This window comes from Loxodonta africana, chromosome Y, assembly GCF_030014295.1.
Source record: "Loxodonta africana isolate mLoxAfr1 chromosome Y, mLoxAfr1.hap2, whole genome shotgun sequence".
NCBI classification, from domain to species: domain Eukaryota; kingdom Metazoa; phylum Chordata; class Mammalia; order Proboscidea; family Elephantidae; genus Loxodonta; species Loxodonta africana.
The window spans coordinates 18,989,620-19,014,060 of record NC_087370.1 but is presented as its reverse complement, the minus strand read 5'-3'; positions in this window follow the sequence as shown (position 1 = coordinate 19,014,060).

Sequence of the window (24,441 nt, the reverse complement as noted above, 5' to 3'; positions counted from 1 at the left end):
CCCCTGGGGAGCAGCGGGTGGGTTCAAACCACCCACCTTTCGGTTAGCAGCCGAGCTCTTAACCACCATGCCACCAGAGCATGCTATGAGGGATTACAAATATCTGTGGGAATCTGGAAGAGGACAGATTGGCTTTCTGGTTGAGGGAATTCAGTAAGACTTTATGGTAGAAATCACATTCCATGTGGACGGTGAATAAGAGAACAGATGGGAACACCTGGGCTCGGAGGAGAAGGCTTCTGAGTGGCAAGGCAGCGTCAGCAAAGGTTCGGAAGCAGGGGTTTACAGGTAGGAATCTTTTATTTATGACATAACAGTTTTCCCCAGGAAGCTTCAGAACTGGGAACCTGATTCCTGAGATATTACAAAAGAGATTGAGAGTTTTTAAGAGAAACCTACTCTGGGCTTGTTATGTCTCTGGAGCCACGTTCTTTAACTTGTAAGAGTTGGCTTGTTTAGAGTTTGGTATGATCAGAATTTCCCCCATTTCTAAGGGCCGATTTATCCTCTCGGCACTACAAAACCGTTTATTGTTTATTCATTCTCTAAAATTCTTGGATTGAGGCAGTTGTGTGAGTGCCTTTCTATCCAGCCTGGGAGACAGTTTGATTGCCTGGTTCACAGAGAAGGATCTTCACATTTAATCTGAATTCTGAGGGCACGGGAAATTGAAAAGGCCCCTCACAGAGTAAAATCTTCCAGCAAAATGTCGTTCACTGAAAAGGAAGATAACAAGAAAAGGAACTCACGGGCCCTTGCAGCGCCAACACCAAAGTTCCTTAAGATAAGTGAACAAAATCGAAGTCAATGGATTTGAGTTTACATGAACCTCCGTAATTCATAGCTGGGAGCCCTAGTGACGCGGTGCTTAAGTGCCTGGCTAACTGCTCCAATAAATGTTACCTTTTAGAAAACCCTATGGGGAGTCCTACTCTGTCACATGGCGTCTCTATGAGTCGGAATCGAAGCCACAACACCTAAAAGTAACAGAGGGTTGGAACAAGTGGTGGATAAAACGGGCAAAATGAAAGGAAAAGAGGGAAGAATGGGAACAGACAAGAATCAAAGACAACCCACAAGACATGATCCATTGGCCGCAGGGTGAAAAAAGAAACTCGACAGTATCCTGTTCTTTCTCATGCTTTTCTTTCAAGTGGATATCAAGTGTGGCACCTATCTGGTCTCCGAATGTCTATTCCTTAGCAGAAATGAGTACAAAAACTGGCAGTGTTTGTGAAAATTGAAAAACCGTAATTCAATATTTTATTTCACAAAATTTGTGCCTTAGTCTTTTTTGCCCTTTTAATATAAACATGACTGATTCAAATACATTTTTAAGTGAAAATAAAATCTCTTGTTTACTGACTTTTTTAAAAATAATATTTTACTGTGTTTTTACAGAAAATCAGGTTCGCATTTAACAATTACTACACAAATTATTCAGTGACTTTGGTTACATGTTTCACCGTGTGTCAATCTTCCCATTCACTCCCTTCTGGATGTTTGGCTTCCAGGCGTCTAGTTTCCCTGTCCCCTTTACCCTTTCTCCTGTGCTTTAGAGTAATTGTGTCATACAGATGATTCTGTAAATGCGCACAGTGCTCACTGGTCATATTCTTTATTTTATGAACCAATCCGTTATTTAGCTACGAGGTGCCTTCAGGGGGTAGTTTTAGTTCAAGGTTTATGGAGCATCTCAGGTGATAGTCTCAGGGGGTCCTCTAATCTCAACCAGTCCAGTAAGTCTGGACTTTTTAAGAATTTGAGTTCTGTTCCACATTTTTCCCCCTTCTGTCAGGATCCATGAGTTGTGGCCCTCATCAGAGTGATCAGTAGTGGTAGCTGGGCACCATCTAGTTCCTCTGGTCTCAGGGTACATGAGGTCACGGTTCTTGTAGACTGTTAGTCCTGTAGACTCTTTTCTTCTCTGAGCATTTTGTTTCTTTCTTTCTCTTTTGTTCTATATGAGGAGATCGACAGTTGTTAAAATAAAATCTTTTCTAAGTAAACGGCAATCTAAAAGTAGGAAACAATAAAGTAAACCAGGGAGGAAATTTTGAGGGTCTTTTTTTTTTCTTCAAGAAGGCAAAACACTCAAGAGGTCTGTACTCTTAAGAGGGAGATGAGTTTAGTTGATAAGCAAGCAATTGAGAAGATGAGATGATTTCAGGTGAAGACGAGTGTTGATGAGAGAATTACGCAGGGATGACCCAGCGAGAGCAGCCTACTCGCCGAGTTCTCTATCCTTCTGCTTGCCTCCGTGGGAAAAGCTAAACAGGGTCTGATCATGGAGGGGGTGGAAACACGGCAGCTCCATCAGAGCTCCTTGTCCAAGGACCTCCTTTAGGATGTATTCTTTACCCAGAATGACTTGCGAGTGTGAGATAACCACCTGACCTCCATGTTCTCCCTCTTGACTTGCCATGGAAGCAGAGTCTCCATTTTCAAAGGACCACCCATAATCCCACTGAGAAGGGATGACGCAAATCTGCTAAACAGACCTTAGAAAGGTGTTCAGTGGGATGCAGTAGCCGAAACCGTTGATTCAGCTTGCCTGGATTTTAACCAGTGTTTATGTGAAATTTAACCAATATTTACACGAATTTAACCAATATTTATATAAATCTTAACCACTGTTTTAACCAATATTTAAGACATATACATGAATTTTATGGCTCTGCTTGCATTGCTTTGTCTCCCTAGTTGCAAAATATCTGCTTCCTTTTGTCACGGGAAGCTCTATCTCAGGAATACATACATTTTTTGAAACTTGTCTGAAAAGTCATTGAATGCCCTTAGAACAAGGAGAGTGAACAAATTGCCTTTTTTTTTTTTTTTTTCGTGTGGAGTATCACCCAGAGCTTTTTCAGAACTGGAGAGGAAGGCACCATGAATAAATGGGGTCAGCATAGGCCATGGGGAAGAATTTCCTAAGCTGCTGAGGGGATTTAAAGTTCTCTACACCACAGAACTTGTAAAAATAAAACTGAAGGAAGGAGACATTTTTATTAGATTTTTCTCTTTATTTCTGGAACTCCCATTAGCTAAAGTGCTGAGAGAAAGATATTGGTTCTGTGTACAGAGAATAATGGGAGGATAAACTTCTTTTTGATTTGGCTACACATAAAAATTGTCAAACTTTAGACTAAGAAATTCAGAAAGTATTTGAGAAAAGTTAAGCTTCGAGCTGAAATATCTCTCTGTGTGTGTGTATGTATACATAGCTATTCATAATGGTATATTTATTGTAATGTCATCTTGTGATGTTATACATTGTAAAACATTGCATGGTTGTTATATACAAAACTGTATATATATTTATACATAACACATTACAATGCTTTGTATACAAACATCAGAATCAACTCAACGGCAATGGGTTTTCAACTGCAATGAGTGTTTTTTTTTGTTTTTTCTTTAAATATATGCTATGGGGCCCTGGTGGTACAGTGGTTAAGACCTCGGCTGCTAACCAAAAGGTTGGCAGTTCGAATCTACCACCCACTCCTTGGAAACCCTATTGGGTCGTTCTACTCTGTCCTATAGGGTCACTGTGAGTCAGAATTGACTTGATGGCAACTGGTTTGGGTTTTGGTTTATATATGCAATATAACCCAAAAAACCCATTGACGTTGCATCGATTCTGACTCATAGTGACTCAAGAGGACAGAGTAGAACTGCTCCATAGTGTTTCCAAGGAGCGCCTGGTGGATTCGAACTGCTGACCTTTTGCTTAGCAGCCGTAGCACTTAACCACTAGGCCACCAGGGTTTCCATATGCAATATATGTGATATATATGACATATACATCTAGCATGGTGAAAAAATACCTTTCCTAATTTTTGTAACTATTTGAGAATATCCGGTGTCTAAATAGATCATCCAGAGTCCCTGTGTGGTGGAAATGGTTAAAGTGCTTGGCTGCTAACTAAAAGTTTGATGGTTTGAGTCTACCCAGAGGTGTCTCAGAAGAAAAGCCTGGCAATCTACTTCCAAAACATCAGCCACTGAAAACCTTAGGGAGCACAGTTCTACTCTGACACACATGGGGTTGCTGTGAGTCAGATTCAACTCGATGGCAATGTGTTTTTTGGGGTTAAATAGATTATCTTTAAAAGCATTTCTATAAATGTGTAGATAACTGGCCAAGAAATGGGCTATTAAGGACATGAGGCTATTTTAGGACCAGATCCTTAAAACGTTAAGTAGACAACAAGGAAAATCACTGGAATCTTCCCTGTAGATAAACTAAATATTTGATTTACGTCAACATGCGATATCTCTTAACATTTTTTGCGCTGTGTGCATAGAAAACCATCTTAACGCTGTCAACTTCATTCCTTCTCCGAGTGATACTCTATCAGTCATTCTCTGATTATTCTCTGTCGGGTGAAGGACCCAGGGACACAGCCCAGTGTCGCTGAGGCAGACTGGGGACTCTTAGATGAAAGGGTTGCAGGTGGCCCTGTTGTCCCCCAGGCCATCGGCATCTGAGCTGGGCAGTGGGGCCATTAGGCTGTTCTTTCTCTTCACAGGGGATCTAGGGAAGGAGCTTGAGGCCTCTGAATTGGGGTGCACCACTCGGGGTACGTGTGGTGGCCCCATTCACGGAGAATGATGTCTTGCTCCAGGTGCCAATTTCATCAGGTAGTTAGTTATACCTCAGTGCTGACCACACCTGGGACTCCCAAGGGGAAATTGCACTCTTCGTCATCTCTTTTCTTGGGGGGAGGGGAGCCCCTGGTCTCAGGAGTCATTGCCAAGAAACACAGAGCAAGTCTCTGTGCCATTCGCAGACAATCCATTTCTGTCTCCACCGTGACTTTCATAATCAAAGGAGATACAGTAAAACCTGGCTATGTGGGAACCTGTCTAAGGTGGGAACCTGTCAGAGAAGGAAAACTCACCGGTGTTTATGACATAGGATTCTTAATAGCGATCGATTGAAAAGTGGCAAGACTGTGCCTTGTCAAAGGTGGAAAACCTGCGAGACTCAGACAAACAAGGCATCCCTGTCGAGTTCCAGTTCTCATGGGTTTCACTCTAAATTGATCACCTGTTATATTTCCTTTACAAATATTCGTCAATAGTAACAGTCATTGTATCCCAGGTTCCCAGCAAAAGAACTCACACCTAGCCTTGCTTCCCAACGCATGTCTGCACATCATAATTTCTACTAAGACACACTGCCTAAATGAATCCCATCCATTTAATTCACACTGAAAATTCAATATATAGTGATCTTGAAAAGAATAATCTCGATGTAAGAGAGTACAAACTTTTATGCATCTGACTATAAATACTAAACTCAGTTTATCATTCAGACTTGAATGCAAACTCATGTGGGAGAGAATTAGAGTCAACGTGAACAGATGAACAGTGGTGATTTCTTTTATCTAATTATCTCCTCTTTAGGATTAATTTGATATTATGCATTGTTCCCCCCAACACACATAATTATTTCTTATTCTTCCTTTATATAATTCTGAGTTGATGTGGCAATTCTCATTTCCTTTTTTCTCTCTGTTGAAGCTTGCTACCCCTTTTTATGGTTTCCCCCAATAATAATAATTATTTTCAGCCAAGGATTTTCTTCTCTATCTTTTGTGCCACAGTCTAAATCCATCCTCTCCTTGAAAACACACAGTGAAGTTGACATATGTGGGTACAGTGACTGTATATCTTTGTAGGTGGACTCAGGCTACCTACAAAGATATACCTTCTAGTCTAATTGGGTTTTATCAAGGTTGGTGGCGGTGGTAGTTGCCAGAGACAGGGCTCCAATTCATGGCAGCCCCATGGACAGCAGAATGAAATGTTGTCTAGTCCTGTACCATCTTTACTACAGTTGGTATGTTTGAGTGCTTCGTTATGGGTATTGAGTCAATGCATGTTATAGATTAAATGTTGAAATGATTATATGTTTCTTTCCACACTGGTCAGTGTAATTTTCTTCTAAAAATAGAGTGAAATCTGTGAGAGCCAGAACTTGACGGGACTGCCTTGTTTTTCTGGGTCATGCAAAGTTTTCGGCCTTTGGCAGGGTGCAGTCTTAGTCTATAATAGAAATATCGAAAGTGGTATTATAGCCTAGGAGACCCTTTGGGGCTGTTCTATTATGTCATATATGGTCACTATGAGTCAGAATTGACTTGAAGGCAAACAACAACATATATATCTATAAATACATACATACATATATATATATATATATAATATATATATAACCCAAAACAAACAAACAAACCCATAGGGACCCTACAGGACAGAGTAGAACTGTCCCATAGGTTTTCCAAGGAGCACCTGCTGGATTTGAACTGCCAACCGTTTCGTTAGCAGCTGAACTCTTAACAACTATGCCACCAGGGTTTCTTATATATATGTGTATATATAATAAACCATTTACCATTTCGATATTTATTACATGCACCATGACATTAATTACATTCATCTCGTTGTACAACCATCAGTACTATCCATTTCCCGATTTTTCCATCACCCTTTATAGCCATTGCTCAGTGCCCCCTAAGCAATGGCTCTCCTCCCTCCCCGCCTCCCACCCATCTTACCGATTCATAAACTTTGGTCCCTATGCAGTTGACTATTGTAGATATTTTCTATAAGTGAGATCGTAGAGCCTTTGTCCTTTTGTGGCCGACTTACTTCACTCAGCATAATGTTTTCAAGGCTCTTCCATGCTGTGGCCTGTTTCAGGACTCCATTCTTCTTTGCCGCTGAGCAGTGTTCCGTTGTGTGGATAGACCACATTTTGTTTTTCTGTTTATCCGTTGATGGACATTTTGGTTGTCTCCACCTTTTGGCTACTGTGAAGAGCGCTGCTATCAATCTGTCATTTCTGTGCTATCCTAGAAGGGAGGAAGGAAGTGTTTTGCTCCAACCACTGTGTTCAACCAGAAAATCCACCCGCAATTTATTATCTTGACTTCCAGAATGACCCAATAGATAACATAGTACGTCCTAAAATTTCCTTTAGAAAATATGTGTTATGAAATAGATGGACAGAGCTCATTTTGTATCCCAGGTTGCAGAGATCATTTTGGCATTTTTATATTTTCTATTTGGCTGAGAATATTTGTATTTGTCGACCAGAACACATGACCACATTGGGTGTTGACCTTTGATCACCACGAGGATTACGTCTTTCGGTTTTGACCTTCGAGGTGTTTTGTTTTGACTTTTACTTCAGAATCAATTCTCTTGATCTGTTTTTTGACCTTGAGATTGTACTTTCTCTCTTTCCCCTCCACCTCACTTTTTCTTTTCTATTTTACCATCCGAAGCGCACACAGAGGCTATGACTATTATTTAGCAGCAGAAGACTGACTGTGTCTTTATCAGAAGTCCAAGTGTTATGTGCAGGCAGATCCTGTTTCCGCTGACGAGGATACAGTAAACATCACTTCATTTGCAAGTTCTTACGCTCCTTCACACTTACAGAATAACATGGCTTTGTCAGATTGCGCTGTTTCTTACAGTTAGAGTTCTTAGTTTTGTTAGGAAGCTTTGAAACAGATGAAGGGGGCAAACCTCTATAATAAAAGGTGATCTTCTATTACATTTATGAGGGTCCCTGGATGGCGCAAATGGTTAAGTTCTTGGCTGCTAACCAAAAGGTTGAAGGTTTGCGTCCGCCCAGAGGCGCCTTGGAAGAAAGACCTGGTGATGTGCTTCTAAAAAATCCGCCATTGAAAACACTACGGAGCACAGTTCCACTCTGACACTCGTGGGGTTTCCATGAGTCCGAGTCTATCTGAAGGCTAGTAGTGCTGCTATAATGCCTGAAGCAAACTTACCTTTCTAAAAAACTACGTCTCATTTTATATACTATGGCAACTCAGTGGGAGAGTTTCACCGAAAATCACCAGCTACAGACGAAATTGAAAGTGCGGTAGTTGCTTAGCAGTGGGAATAGTTCAGTAAAATGAACATTCTAGTAACTATTCCATCACCAGTGACTTTCCTAAATTAATTTCACCTAGGACTGTCATGCTTGAAATCTCACTCACCGCTGGTTTTTCAACTTTTAAGATTTGCTTGGCTCAGTTGATAGTGCCAGCAGAAAAGGCAATTCATCCAAAGGAAGACTTCCTCGAATTAGTTCAATATACCTCATCCAGCAAAGAATAGAACTAATCGACTTCGAGTCAAAACGAGAGGATAATTTGGATCAGAATGGGTTAGGATCTTCCCCAACTCTAAATTGAGTTCTGAGCACGGCAAAGCTGTTGCTCAGATTCCATGTATGCAATACAGTGGGGAGCAAAGTTCACCCAAGGCTCTTGGTAGAAGATCACAAACCCTTGTCATCATGTCTTGTGACTTTAATGACAGTGTCTCTCCTACCTCCTTATAGCTTAAAGCCATGCATGTCATCGCTGGCCTGGATTCCTCTAATGTAGATTCGTATTTGAGGTCCCCTAGTCCTCATTATAACCCCGGGCAGATGCAGTTCTCGAGTTTGTTTCCTTATCTATACAGTCAGGGCATAGGGATGTTGCTGTCACTTACCATCGAGTCGATTCTGACTCATGGCACCCCCACGTGTGCAAAGGAGAACTGTGCTCCATAGGGTTTTCCAGGCTATGACCTTTCAGAAGCAGATCACTAGACCGGTCCTCCGAGGTGCCTCTGAGGGGGTTCGAATCACCAAACTTTCGACTAGTAGTTGAGGGCTTAACGCTTTGCATTGTTCCGGGACTCCTGAGTTTAGGGACAGAGGAGTGACGATCAGTAGGGTTGAGGGGGTGGGGATGAGGAGTTTGATTCAAGGTCTTTGGTGGGGGGGTGTCACAGGTTCATTGAAAAAGGTCTGCAGGAGACTCTGATATGCGACTTCCCTACTCTGGATAGAAAATTCTAGAATAGATGTCTCTAACGTCATCATCTCTGTGATGAAGAGAGTGAAGGGAAGATACAGGGAGCTGGAGAAATCCCACAGCCATCCAAAGCAAATCAGGACAGAGCACTAATGAAGGGAGACACAGAGATGCCTGCCTTAAAAAAAAAAGCACACCAAAAATCCATTGCTGTCAAGTAGATTCCGGCTCATAGCGTTTCCAAGGGGCAGCTGGGGGATTTGAACTACCGACCTTTCGGTGAGCAGCCTGAGCTCTTAACCACTGAGCCACCAGGGCTCCCCTCAGCACCCAGTGTATTCCAAATGACCAAGTGATTTTTCCCTTAAACTCTGAAATGAGAAAAATTTGACTCTATATATATGTATATATTCATTCTCTGCTTAGGTGCTAGTGTTTTTATTGTTAGCTGTGGAGGTGGTCCCTAACTCAAAGGGCCCCCAACTCATGGGGCACCCACGCACAATGTTGCCCAGTCAGGAATTGAACCCAGGTCTCCTATATGGAAGATGAGAACTCTACCACTGAACCACCAGTGCCCCTCTAGATGGCAGTGCTAATTGACTCCTCTACATGCTTTAGGACCTGTTTGTGAGCTAATCTGATGGAATTGATATTACTGTTTTATAAGAAGCCCTGGTGGCACAATGATTAAGCACTTGGCTGCTAACTGAAAGGTTGGTGATTGGAGCTCACCAGTGTCTCCCAGAGAGAGAAGAACTGGTGATCTACTCCTGTAAAGATTACAGCCTTGGAAACCCTATGGGGGCAGTTCTACTCTGTCATATGGGGTCGCTATGAGTTGGACTTGAAAACACCTAACAACAAAAAGTAGTCTTATAAATAGTTAAAAAATCAGGTTTAAAATTTTTTTGAAATATGTTATTTCATATTATCCCAGTATAGAAGCCACTTCTTGACCAGTGGTATTGTTTAAACTCTGGTGTTTTACAGTAAACGATACTTTCTCAGCCTTGATGTCTAAGGAGATCTTTGAAAGCATACTCTGATAAACCAAGGAGCACCTCAGTAGCTTGGAATATCTTGCTCAGTGTTCCGCTGACATTTCATGTCTTAGTAAATCCTTCCACGGTGGGAAAAATGCATCAATTCTAAAAAGGGTTAAACGTCTCAGAAACTAAAATGAAACACAGCCCCCATGTTTTCTTATTAATAAGCATGCAAGTTGTCAATATAACAAAGACTTTATTAAAAGAGGAAAAATGTATGTTTCATATATTAAAAAGTGGCTCATGTGCATTTTCAGAAATAATTCTAACTATATTAGTTTTACGTTTGGATAAGGGGGAAAAAAAGCCACAAAGACTTTCAGGTACAGCGCACTCTAAATAAACCACTTCATTATTCAGGCAGAAATGATCGGATATTCCAAGGGTAGCTGTCAAGATTCACCAAGTCACCTGTGTCAATAAAAGGAGAATCTATTCAGATTTTTTTTATGGTTCTTTTAAAAAAAAATTATTTTTAAAATATATTTATTTATTATGTTGTTGTTGAGAATATACACATCAAAACATACAGCAGTTCAACAGTTTCTACGTGTACAATTGGGGGGCATTGATTCCATTCTTGGATTATGCAACCGTTCTCACCCTCTTTTTCTGAGTTGTTCCTCCCCCATTAACAAATGTCTTAAATACAATAGTTACTTTTTTTTGGCAACCTACTGTGCTTGAGGGATTTTACTGAAACTGCTACTGATCCTTACATTCACCCTGCAAGGTATATCTCACTGTACACGTTTTACAGGTGAGGAAGGGAAGGCAAAAGGCATTTGCTAGATTTAAGTGGAAGCTTTACTTTCTCTCCCCAAACCCTGCTCCCTCCCCAAGACGTAGTCCTGGTGTTAATGTCACTATTAGGGCCAGCTGCAGCCATTTATATTAACTACCCAGGTAGTGCCAGGAGCCCTGGTTAAGTGCAATGGTTAAGCTAACCAAAAGGTCACTGGGTCAAACCCACCCCGCAGCTCTGAGGGAGAAAAGATCTGGCAATCTGCTCTATGCTATGGGTGTCTGACTTCTTAAATCGTATGCCTCGTTGTTTAGGCTGTTAGGTCAATTTGCTCCTCTTGAGTGTGAAATGTAACTTTTCATCCTTTCAGTATCTAACTAAAGCAACTTAGTGATTGTACAAACCCTGCTGCTTCCATCTCATCTTCTCATTGTTTTGATTTTTTTTTTTTTCCTTGGCACACCGTTTTGGGTGTTTCGAGAATCCGGGTTTCGGTCTGTAAACGTGAATTTTGGAAGCTAACATATGCTATAGAGAATTGCAAAAGGTGTGTTGAGTGGCTAGGAGAGATCCAATGAGCACACAAAGGTTTTCTTCACCACGTTGAAGGCTCGAGTCACCTGTTTTCTGTGGCTTCTTTACTTTTGGCAGCCAAGAGATCCTGGCTTTGCAGTATCCTAAAGGGAGGAGTTTTGTTGAAACATGAGGCGAGGTCACAGTTAATTTGGGCTGCAGGAGCAGACTGGAGGGTGGAAGGCAGTGCGGTGATCAGGCTGCAAGCCAGAGCTGGGGATCATTGTAATTGCAGATGAAATAATAATTGAGATGGCTCGCTAATCAGCAAAACCATGGAAGCGGCTGCTGACAAGTGCTAGCGAAGTAATTAAGGTGAAGCATTGGATTTGCATAAATTTTCACTTTGAACATTGTTTGCAAGATTTTTTCTCTAGAAATAGACTTGGCTGCTTGCAAGATGCGCACTAAAATCAGAGGAAGGGGACGGAGTAAGTGCAGAACCGCAAGGGTGCTTAAAAAAACACAGAACCCCCTCACATGGACCAATATCTGAAGACTTTCTGGTTCTTAGTTATATCTATCAGGCTCTCCTTGTTTAAAAATATATTAAATAAGTTGTTAGGTGCCATCCAGTCCATAGTGACTCATAGTAACCCTGTGTACAACAGAACGAAACACTGCCCGGTCCTGCGCCATCCTGACCATTGTTGCTATGTTTGAGCCATTGTTGCAGCCACTGTGTCAGTCCATCTCATTGAGGGTCTTCCTCTTTTTTGCTGACCCTCTGCTTTACCAAGCATGTCCTTCTTCAGGGACTGGTCCCTACCTATACTGCGTCCAAAGTATGTGAGATGAAGTCTCGTCATCCTTGTTTCTACTGGAAGGCACAGAACAACGATATTTGATGCAACACAGAAGTGCTCAGCTGCCAGCTGGAAGGTTGGTGGATTGAACCCACCCAGGAGCTCCACAGGAGAAAGACCCAGCAATCTGCTTCTGCAAAGATTATAGCCTAGGAAACCCTTTGGGGCAGTTCTACTCTGCCAAGACACATTCGTTGGTTCTTCTGGCAACAGTCTTCGCCAACACCATAACTCAAATGCATCAACTCTTCTCTGGTCTTCCTTATTCATTGTTCAGGTGAAATTGAAACCGAAAACCAAACCTCAAAGTAATGCCTTTGCTTTTTAATGCTTTAACATAACAAACGGACATTGGCTTCCTTGGCATCTTCGATCAATGTTGAAAAGTTAGGAACCTTGCAAACGCGTTCAATGCACTTGTCACGACGTGTGTCATCACTGATCATACGATAAGACCTCGGTTCTCTGTTGGGTGGTTCAGCAGCCCCTTCCACCATTTATGCAGAATCAGGCATTCCTGTTTTTAATTAGGAGTCAAACAATTCACACTAAGTGAAAACAACACCACGTAAAATGTCCTGTATTTTTAGAATCATAGTTTTTACGAATGTAACTCATGGATTTCAAATTTAAAGTATGGTAATAACATATTTATGATCGTTCTAAGGAGTCCTGGAGGTGCAAACAGTTAAACGCTTATCTGCTCACTGAGAAGTTGGTGGTTCAAACCCACTCAGCCCCTCCATGGGAGAAAGACCCGGGGATTTGCTTCTATAAAGATGGAAACACCCAAACGCAATGCTGTTGAGCCGATTCTGACTCATAGTGACCCTACAAGACGGAGTAGAAGTGTCCCGCAGGGTTTCCAAGGCTGTAACCTTTACGGAAGCAGGCTGTCGCATCTTTCTCCCATGGAGTGGCTGCTGGGTTCAAGCCACTAGCCTTTTGGTTAGCAAATGAGTGCTTAACCACTGTGCCACCAGGGCTCCTCCCATAAGTAATATAGTCTAGAAAGCCTTATGGGCAGTTCTACTCTGTCACACGGGGCCATTAAGGGTTGGAAATGGCTTGATGCCCCCACAGCAACATGGTCATTCTATAGTTCTATTGGCTCTATAGTAAAATTCGTAATTGCAATTTATAATTTTTCCAAAATGTCCTTTGTTCTAATAAATAAATACTGAATTGCTAATCCTGGCTAGTATCCATTTTTAACTGTGGGGCTTTGCAAATGGTCTTGAAAGACTGAATATACAAATGGAATGGCCAAACCATGTTGCTGTTGTTAGGTGCCTTTGAATCGGTTCTGATTCCTAACGACCCTGTGGATAATACAACAAAACCCTGCCTGGTCCTGCGCCATCCGCACAACTGTTGCTATGTTGGAGCCCATTGTTGCAGCCACTGTGTCAATCCATCTGCTCGAGGGTCTTCCTCTTTTTCGTGCTAACCCTCTACTTTACCAAGCATGATGTCCTTCTCCAGGGACTGCTCCCTCCTGAGAACGTGTCCAAAGTACATGAGATGAAGTCTCCCAATCAGCACTTCTAAGGAGCATGCTGGCTGTGCTTCTTCCAAGATAGACTTGTTCCTTCTTCTGGCAGTCCATGGTATATTCAATTTTTTTTGCCACGAATAAAATACCATAATTCAAAGGCATCAACTGACAAACCACATATGACAATAAAACTGTGATCTATGACCTTCTCGGAAACCCCAGTGGTGTAGTAGTTAAGAGCTATGGCTGCTAACCCAAAGGTCGGCAGTTTGAATCCACCAGGTGCTCCTTGGAAACCCTATGGGGCAGTTCTACTCTGTCCTCATAGGGCTGCTATGAGTCAGAATTGACTCGATGGCAATGGGTTTGGTTTTTTGATTTACCACCTCTTCAGTGACCAGCAGGACAAGATAAACCACAAATTCTGTAGCTATCATTTAAGTTGCTCAGGATTCGGTCAATGATGGCCAGCGTCTCTATTTTTTTGCCACCTTTTCCAACTCAGAATCAAGGAGAGAAAGCCAAATATGCTCCCCAGCCAACCCCAAAAGAAGCCCCGCTTCTAGTTAACTCATCTCCAGCTTCCCCACAACAGCCTCCAAGCAGGCATACCTACCTAAGCCTTCTTTCGTTTTTTGCTATGAAGCTTCCCACTCCCTGCCTGCCTTGGAGTCTCTGGCAAACCCAAGTGTTGGTGGTTCACTCCCTTGTTACAGCAAGCTCTGAATAGAGGGCCTCTGTTTGTTCTCATCTGGGGTGGTCTTCATTTATTTCTACAAACTAGAGATAAACCAATAGTTTTTTTAATACAGATAAATACAGTAGGCCCAGGCTAAACATGTCACTATGATTGTTACTGCTTCAATTAATTTACATTTTGCACTATGTTGTTGCTGTTAGTTGCCATCAAGTTGGCTCTGACTCATGGCGACCTTATGTATCTCAGGACTAAACATTACTTGGTCCTCTGCCATGTCCATGATCACAATGGGTGCGTCTGAGCCCATTGTTGCAGCCACTGTGTCAATCCATGTCATTGAAGGTCTCCTCACCCTCGCTGGTCCTCCATTTTACCAAACATGATGTCCTTCCCCAGCGGTCAGTCCCTCCTGATGACTCGTCTGAAATAAATGAGCCTAAGTCCAGGAAATACTCTGTGATCCACAGAATTTTCATTGGCTGATTTGAGAAGTAGATCACCAGGCCCTCCTTCCTAGTCGGTCTTAGTCCGGAAGCCCCACGGAAACCTATCCACCATGGGTGACCCTGCTGGCGTTTGAAATACCGGTGGCATAGCTTCCAGCATCATAGCAATACCCCCAGCCACCACAGGATGACAGACTGCACTGTACCTGTTGCCAGCGAGTCGATTCTGACACATAGCGACCCAATAGGACAGAGCACAACTGCCCCACAGGTTTCCAAGGAGCGGTTGGTGGATTTAAACTGCCAACCTTTTGGTTAGCAGCCAAGTTCTTAACCACTGCTCCAGCAGGGCTCTAAATTGTTTCTATTTTGGGAAAATAGGGAATGATCAATGTCAACCCCTTCTCAAGGAACCAATGAGTAATATCGTCTCTTACTCCTAATAATTAAGCTCGTTGTCTTGTGGTTTCTCTCTGACGTGTCTGAGGAGCTGTGGCAGAAACTCCCGTTAGCAAGGCAAAGAGCAGAACTGTGTGAGAGACCCTGGATTCCGCGTGCACTGGAGGAGAAGCAGGAAGTTAATGGTCCGCCATGTTAAGAGTTGATTCTGTATCACAACAAACTCTGAGGGTGAGCTGTAATGTCTCCACGGAGAAAATTTCAGTAATTGGAAGGCAATTTGTCAGGCAGTTGGGAGAAAACTCTATTCAAGGGAAAGTAGGTAGAGCTGAATAGGAACTTTTCTGTGCAATTTGCTACATCTAAGTGGAGCTCATACAGAATTGGGGTAGTTAGCTCTGGGAGTTCTTTGGGTGAGGTTGTTTTGACTGGTTTTTATCCTGTTACATCATGCGATCCTAGACACAGAGCTCTGAAGGCTTTGTCCCTTGTAACAGGGTTTTTTTTTGTTTTGTTTTGTTTTTTTAACTCTGGGCATCTGTCAGAAAAGGAACAGGAGATGAAGCCCTCTGGTTAGACGTGTGTGATGTCACCAGGCCCTCAAGGTCTAACCGAGAGACTCATGACTGCCCTTTGGTGCTGTCTGATGTAACAGTCACCTCTTGGTCTCTTCAGGAATTTTACTGGAACCAGGTATGGGTGTTTTGAAGAAGCATGGTATCCTACAGTTTAATTCTAAGACCATTTAAAAAAAGAGGCCCAAGAACAAGTTGTGAATTTGATCTCCAGGAATGGAAAAGGCAGACGGTATTTCTGAAAAATGAAAAGCTTTTGAAGATAAAATAGAGAAATTGGGCAAAAGCAATCTTCTGTGCTTGGTGGCAATTTCTATTACTGTTTCAACCACTTCCCCAGATAAAATTACAGTGGAACCTGCCTTCTCATTTAACCAGTCTTTGGATACAGCCTTGCCCAGAATCTTAAGCTATTGATCACCACAGAGACACTGCAACAGAAAAAAAATTCAAACCCGTTGCCGTCAAGTCGGCTCTACTCAAAGTGACCCTATAGGACAGAGTCGAACTGCCCCCTAGGGTTTCTAAGGAGTGGCTGGTAGATTCTAGCTGCTGACTTTCTGCTTAGCAGACAAACGCTTTAACAATTATCTATTTATAAAACAGATGCCGATACGCTGTTCGGCCTATATCCAGCCAACACAGTCCATGGGTGGCGCAAACCAGACTTCTAACCAGAAGGCTGACAGTTTGGATCCACCCGGAGGCATCTTGGAAGACAGTCCTGGCAGCCTGCTTCTGAAAGTTCACAGCCATAGAAATCCCTATGAAGCACAGTTCTGCGCTGCACCCATGGGGGCGTCACGTGTAGGAATGGACGCGACAGTAGCCAACAGCACCCACAACAGCCAGCCTACCATTTAATATTAAAGCTGGGTCAGAAACAAGAGGCATTACTCAAATGCTTACAAACGCTCATTGACAGGATTTGGTAAAAGAAGACACGAGGTCAGGGCAACTTTAGGGCAATTGTCCAGTGTGTCCCTCTCCTGTCGGTCTCAGGCTTGTCCTCAGGGTGTCAACTTCCCTGCAGGCACCTCCTGGGGGGCTGAGCAGAGGGAAACTTCAGAGGCGGATAGAGAACTTGTCCAAATACCTGTGTTGGAAAGAGGGGATGTACAGTCCTGGGTGGTGCAATGGCTAAGCACTTGACTACTAACTGAAAGGTTGGAGGTTCGAGTCCACCCAGAGATGCCTCAGAAGAAAGGTTCTGGAGATCTATTTCAGAAAAGACAGCCTTGAAAAACCTGTGGAGCAGTTCTACTCTGCACACATGGGGTCACCATGAGTCAAAGCTGACTTGATGGCAGTGGGTTTGGTTTGGTTTAGAGGGATGTAACTTGAGTCTCACTATGCGAGAAGTCTCATTCTGCTACATTCTTCTGTAAGAGACGGGTGCATTCTGGTCTGGAGGAAATTCATCAGGGAGGGCGGTGAAACATTGTATGTCCATGGGGAAATTTGTTGTCTGGTTTACATGGCGATCAGGATGCACGAAAGTTTAAAAAAAAAAGCTTTGAAGAATGAGCGTGTGGTACATCTAGATGTCAAAGTTATTACATTTGGGCTGGATGTTGAGGCTGAAAACCGAAACAAACAAACAGAACCTAACCAGCTGCCATTGAGTCAACTCCACGTCACGGCGGCTCCGTGTGTGTCAGAGTAGAACTGTGCTCCGTGGGGTTTTCAGTGGCTGATATTTCAGAAGCAGATCTCCAGGCCTTTCTTTCGAGGCACCTCAGGTGAACTCCAACCTCCGACCTTTTGGTTAGTAGTTGAACACTTAACCATGTGCACCACCCAAGGACTTCTGCAAGTGAAGGAAGCTTATAATAAGGGAACTCTGCTGTGGGAGATAAAGAGGTTTATACTAGTCATCAAACGTGGGGATTAACGTCACTTTACCTGCTCCTGTGCTATGCTACCTTTGGCATTGCAGGCAGGAGAAAGATTAAGAAGGAGGGCATAGAGAAGCTGTTGAGTGTAGCCTTTGGGGGAAAGAGAAGGACCCTAGCTTGCTGGAAGTTGATATTATCCTAGAACCATTTATGGAGGGTAACCGGTAAACCAGTTGCCATCTAACTGATTCTGATTCATGGCGAACTCATATGTGTCAGAGTATATATATACTATTGCTTGATAGTCTATGCTTATATATATATATATAAAGCATGATATTTACGGCAACGGGTTTATGTAAACATACCTTAACCAGTTGCTGTCGAGTTGAGTCTGACTCATGGAATATCATGCTTTTTATATACATATATAAGGATAGTTAAATGGTTCATCTGTCCATTTACTTTAGCTTAATTTCCCTTTTAAATGAAAGCACTGTATTACTTAGTTCATAAGCATGTTAGGTTCAGTCTTTGTAGTTCTCAGATTAAAGCTTTACATACATCATACTTGTTATACTAGCAAAATGCAAGACTTAGCTTACCTATTTAACTGCATACTGGCGTAGCCTGCCCCCTAAGATGAAACAAAGCATAAAGTGAGAAGACTCACCTTTCTGTCTCCCTGGTCCATGCCGCAAGCTAATTAGACGCTGGGCTCTTCCGAGGGCCCCTCAGTGTTATGTTACCATCAGCGGTCCATTCTGTCTTCCATGTGGATTTCCTCTTGATGTGGCACTTTCTGCAGAGCAGGAAGGCACCTTGGCTTTTCATCTGCTCTCCTCTTCCATTCAGTCCTCATTAGCACCTGTCAGTAGGGTGCTTAGCACTTGAGCACAACTTATCTGTGCTCCTTCAGTGTTTTACGCAAACATCTCCTGGAGCAGGATGACACGGTTGTATGATTACCTGTGTCTGGAATTATATCTTGGCCAGACAGTGAGCTCTGTGTGGAGTTGCACCTATATTTATTCCTGATTGTTTCTTCTCCCATCCACCTTGGCCCAAGTCTCTATACACCAATCTGCACTGTGAATCTACCTCATTGCCTGACTAGTAAAGACACTGGGTTCATTTTGTCAAATAAATTGAATAACCGCACTAAACAAAGAGGAGCCTCCTCTTCTGTCTGTTTGTAATTTGATGCAAGAACCTAGTGCCACCAAGTTGATTCTGACTCATAGCGACCCTGTAGGACAGAGTAGAACAGCCCCATAGAGTTTCCAAGGAGCGCCTAGTGGATTCCAACTGCTGATCTTTTGGTTAGCAGCCAAGCTCTTAACCACTGCACCACTAGGGCTCCATTTTCCTTCAGACTTAATCATTTGGTGGACGTTTTCTTCAGAGTGACCAAAGGGAGCCGGCCAGTCCAAGCATCACAAGGGACAGTAATTGTTGTGAGTGATGACATTTGGGCTTTCAAGCAAAAATTAGAATTTTGGAGGACATGTTTCTGCCGCCGTGAGCTCAGCAGATTCCCAATCCTTAAAGACGTCTCTGATGAGGTTGATGGTGGTATCAGCGGATGTTATAATTTACTATCTTATAATGTAACGTGTGGATGTTTGGGAGAGCTGGATACCTTCCTGAAACAATATTTTCTAAATGACTGACGCATCACGTCCCAAATGAACACATGGCTAAAAGATGCACTCAAAACTTAAGACAGAGCAACAGATTTTAATATAACAGGGTACGAAAGGTTCATTAATACTGATTGCAGGTTCCAAATTTCATGCAAACTTTAAGAAACAACGGCTTACAGAGTTTGGGTACAGCTCCAGAGAAGAATGTCCACAGTTATCTGAAAAACATATTAAAATACTCTTCCCGTTTTCAACCCCATGTCTGTATGAGGCTGGATTTTCTTCATAGACTGTGGCCGACCCAACGCAGGGCGATGGATTGATGGTAGAAGCAGGTGTTAGAATTCAGCCTTCTCCTCCTAAGCTGTATAGTAAACAGATATTGCAAAAATGTAAAGTAAGAGCCCTCTGCTCACTGCTTTTTTGTTTGTAAAATATGGTTATTTTCCATATAACATATAAACCAGTATATATTTTCCAATAACATATAAACCAAAAACAAAAAACCAAACCCATTGCCGTCAAGTCGATTCCAACTCATAGCAACCCCATATAATAACCACCACTGCCATCGAGTCGATTCCAACTCGTAGCGACCCTATGCGACAGAGTAGAACTGCCCCATAGAGTTTCCAAGGAGCGCCTGGTGGATTCGAACTGCTGACCTTTTGGTTAGCAGCCGTAGCACTTAACCACTATGCCACCAGGGTTTCCCACCCTATATAATACTACTAATTAAGTATTATAAAAAATGTCTCAGTTGTAATTTCTGATGTGAGAAATAACCATAGATACTTACCCCCCAAAGCTCTTCAGGGGTCCTCAGTAATTTTAACAGTGTAAAGGAGTCCTGAGACTAATAAGCTTGAGAGCTGCTGGCTGAAGCAGTGATCCTGCAAGTGAGGTGATCGTTAAAATCAACTAGAAATTTTATACACGGAGTCATTGGCCTAGTCGCCCGACACGCTGATTGCAGGAATGGGTCAGTCCAGGTGTCCTCACCCCTTTTGCAGTCAAGGAAGCTCTTGTCGTGTTTAGAAGGCATGATGGTTGTTGTTAGGTACCCTGGAGTCGACTCCAACTCGTGGGAAACTCATGTATAACGGAACAAAATGGTGGCCGGTCCTGTGCCAGAGAGGGCAGAATTAAAACCAGTTGCCATGGAGTCAGTCCCAACCCATGGGCACCCATGTGTGTCAGAGTAGAACTGCTCCCCAGGGTCATCAATGGCAGTGATCTTTTGGAAACAGATTGCTGGTCCTTTTTTCTGAAGTACCTCTGAACGGACTTTATCCCCCAACCCTTCAGTTGCCAGCAAAGTGTGTTCACCATTGGCACCACCCAGGGACTCCGGGCGAGGTTACTGTGATCATATTTGAGAAACAAATTCAACATACACTCTGTGTTAAACTTTTTTTTTTTTAGTCTCTAAGTAAATGTCAGTTTACATCTTCTACACCTACTGGTTTTTCGATTTCCTAGAGTAAGTGGACATAGAAGTTGTTTTGTCAAGCCGTGAGTGTCTTTTCTTGTTCTTTCAAGGAACTTGGTTGCTATGTTATCTTTTCAACATGAGAAATCAGACTCTTGTGTTTATAACACTTTGTTTTGTTTTGTTTTGTTTTGTGGGTTTGGAATCGTGTTGCTTGGATCCAATGCACAGAATTTAAAGTTCTGTAGTTTTTTTTTTTTTTTTTTTCCACCTCCACTCAGTTTATTGAGTCAGGCATAAAACACAAATGCCTTTGTTTACCAAACGAGTTATAACTAAGTAAGAATAGCTTGTTAAAAAAGCTGTCACTCCAATTAAGCACACAAGCACAGAGTACAGCTGAAAAAGGCATTTATGTTTAATTCTTATGTTACATCTTTTTTTTTATGATGAGCTGTATGGACTGAGAGATAAACATGTACACACAGTTTGCTTCATAATCTAGAAAAATGATTGAAAAACTGGTTAATAGAAGTCAGGCGAGAGGTTGATGAAATGGTCCGGGTTGGATTCCCAGAGGAAAGGATAACTAATGAGGACCTTCAAGAAACAAAATTATCCTGGAAAAAAAAAAAAAAAAAAAAAACTCTCGAAATTTTATCTGATTCATAAATAGTTACGTACTGGCCATGGCCTGTGCGTTATACCACACGACTATGACAGAGATGCCTAAAATACTGTTATGGTCTTTTTTCCCCCAAGAATTTCAAGTCTAGAGCAAGGATCAGAAAGATGGAGAAAATCACACACAATTTGAAATATCCTGCGAGAAATGTTTCCAAAGCTTAATGGTAGAGGAACCATGAAGCTGGAGGGAAGGAAGGCTGGACAAGACAGACTTAAGTAGCAGCAACAAATTAAGAGGTCGATATTGATGCTGTTAGCTGCCATTGAGTTGACTCCGACTCGTGGCAACCTTGTGCACAACAGAACAAAATGTTGTCTAGTCCTGCGTCACCCTCACAACCACCAGCATGCTTCAGTCCATCGCTGTGGCCGCTGTACCGATCCATCTCACCGAGGGTCTTCCTCGCCCTTGCTGGCCCTTTGCTTCAACCAAACACGATGTCCTCCTCCAGCAATGGATGCCTCCTGATGACACATCCAAAGCAAGCGAGCTGGACAAAGTTCTGTTGTGATCTATAGGGTTTTCCTGGGCTGATTTGCAGAAGTAGGTTGCCAGGCCTTTCTTTCTAGTCTGTCTTAGTCTGGAAATTCTGCTGAAATCTATCCACCAGTCATGGACTGAAAGCATGGAAACACTTCCTGCTTGGTTGTTTTTCACATGCTGAACAGGAAATGGAGGCCGCAGGGGTTCATTGGTAGAATTCTCACCTTCCATGCAGAAGACCTGAGTTCGATTCCCGGCCACTGCACCTCATGCGTAGCCGCCACCGTCTGTCAGTGGAGGCTTGTGTGTTGCTATGATGCTAAGCAGATTTCAACAGAGCTTCCACACTAAGACAGACCAGGAAGAAAGGCCTGGCAGTCTACTTTCAAAACTCAGCCAATGAAAACCCTATGGATCACAAAAGTCAGGGACCTGCTCTAACAGAGCTAACAAGAACAAAGCAAGAAATACAATTCCAAGGGATAGCCTGGCCTCAGGCTGCCATATGACAGTTAGCGTACAAGAAACACAACTGCGGTCTTCTTCCTAAAATGTGCCATATTTTTATGGTGACCGTCTTTGGACTTTGGAGCCCTGGTGGTGTAGTGGCTAAGACCTAAGGCTGCTAACCAAAAAGGTCGGCAGTTTGAACCCACCAGCCACTCCTTGGAAACCTTATGGGGCAGAGATCACTATGACTGGGAGTTGACTTGAAAACAACAGGTTTGGGGTTTTTCCCCCCCCCTTTGGACTACATCTCCACAGGCACTTGGGGGCATTTTACTGGGGAAGAAAGAGTACTTCATTGAATGTTTACAAGGTGTGGAAGGTTAATAAAACCAAAAACCAAGCCCCTGGTTGTTGAGTCGATCCCAACCTGAATTCGGCTTTGACTGGGAAGACTTTAGCAGGATGCTGTTAATTATTAGGAGGCTGCCTACCAAGACCAGGAATCCCATCCGTGTTTCCCAGAGTCACTGATCGGCGTGAGAATCAGAGCAAGAGTCTCTGTGAGCACGTTTCATCGCAGACTGCGATCACGAGGAAACTCTCAAGTTTTCAGGTGGTAGGCTTACCTGTGGTGGCGACTCAGAGATGATTCTGATGGCTCATGACTTCGAGGACTTCACAGTGGACGAGAGGCAATGAAGTAGCAGCAACCAAGTTAGCAGTCAAGCGGTTAACCGTTAGATCACCAGAGCTCCGTGTGTGTGTGTGTGTGTGTAGGGGTATAATTTCCCAGAAATTAAAAGGTGTCCTGAATCCCTGCTAATAAGCAGAAAATATTGGTGAAGAAACGGAGCATATTAGCTAAGCAATTAATTATTTTTCTAGACCAAACCGGAGTCAAACATACACATGGCATTGTTTAGAAATTTATGGTGATGGACTTTGCTAATCTATGGGCCCGTCATTCTTGTGCCAGAATCCAAGCTTCTTCCAAATAATGGATCTGCTTTCAGTAAGCAACTGTGAGGAAAATTTCCCCCACCCATGAATTTGGTATGTAGTCATGCACCACATAAGGTCCTTTTAGGTAATGCGGGATCGTGTATACCGCGGTCCTATAAGGCTATAATAAAACCCCGAACAGGTTGCCGTCGAGTTGATTCCGACTCATAGCAACCCTATAGGACAGAGTACAACTGTCTCATACAGTTTCCAAGGAGCACCTGGTGGATTCGAACTGCCTACCTTTTGGTTAGCAGCCATAGATAGCTCTTAACCACTGCACCACCAGAGTTACCATAAGGCTATAGATAATAGGGTTCAGAAATCCCGATCGGAGTAGGGAACACAACGGATGTGGGCCCATCTCACTCAACAATCATGTCGATCCTTAAGACAAAGAAAAAATTCTCCAAGCTGCTAAAGCGTTGGCCCCACTGAAAGCTACAAGGCCAACGAAAATGCAAGAGGGACCTACACCCGACGTGGAGAAACTGCTAATGCTGTGCACCCAGGACCAAAACCCAAAGCGAGCCCCTCTCAGCACCCTGATGATCACTACTAAGGCACGAGCTTGTCTGAGATGCTTAAAGAAAAAGCAGGGCCAGACTGGGATATCCAGTTTAGTGCTAACTCTAGGTGCTTCACCCATTTCAGACAATGTTTTTCGTTTTTTGCGGTGTGATGTGAAAGTGAGTGGTGAGTCTGCGAGTGCTGATGGGAAGGCCACAGAAGAATTAGTTGAAATCTTAGATAAACTCATTATAGAGGGAGGTTATTTGCCCCCCCTTTGAATATGCATGGAAACCCTGGTGGCATAGAGGTTAAGTGCTATGGCTGCTAACCAAAGGGTTGGCAGTTCGAATCCGCCAGGCGCTCCTTGGAAACTCTATGGGGCAGCTCTACTCTGTCCTACAGGGTCGCTATAAGTTGGAATCGACTCGACGGCACTGGGTTCTGGTTTTTAATATGCACGGAACCTCGTTATTTTGGAAGCCAGTGCCTGAGAGGACTTTCATCTATAATATGGTGTTCGAACAACATCCAAATCACATTATGTCCTATTTCACAGAAGGTATTGTGGACGTTAAGCAATGCGTGACTGTATATCCATATAGAACAATAAATGATGTCATTGTTTGGGAACTGTAGTCTTCAAAACTGGAAAAGGCAGAGGAGAACCAAACCAAACAGAAAAAACTTCAAAACTATCTAAAAATACCACAAAGAAGAAACCACACACAGGCACAAAAACAAAAACTGAAACCGGTTGCCAT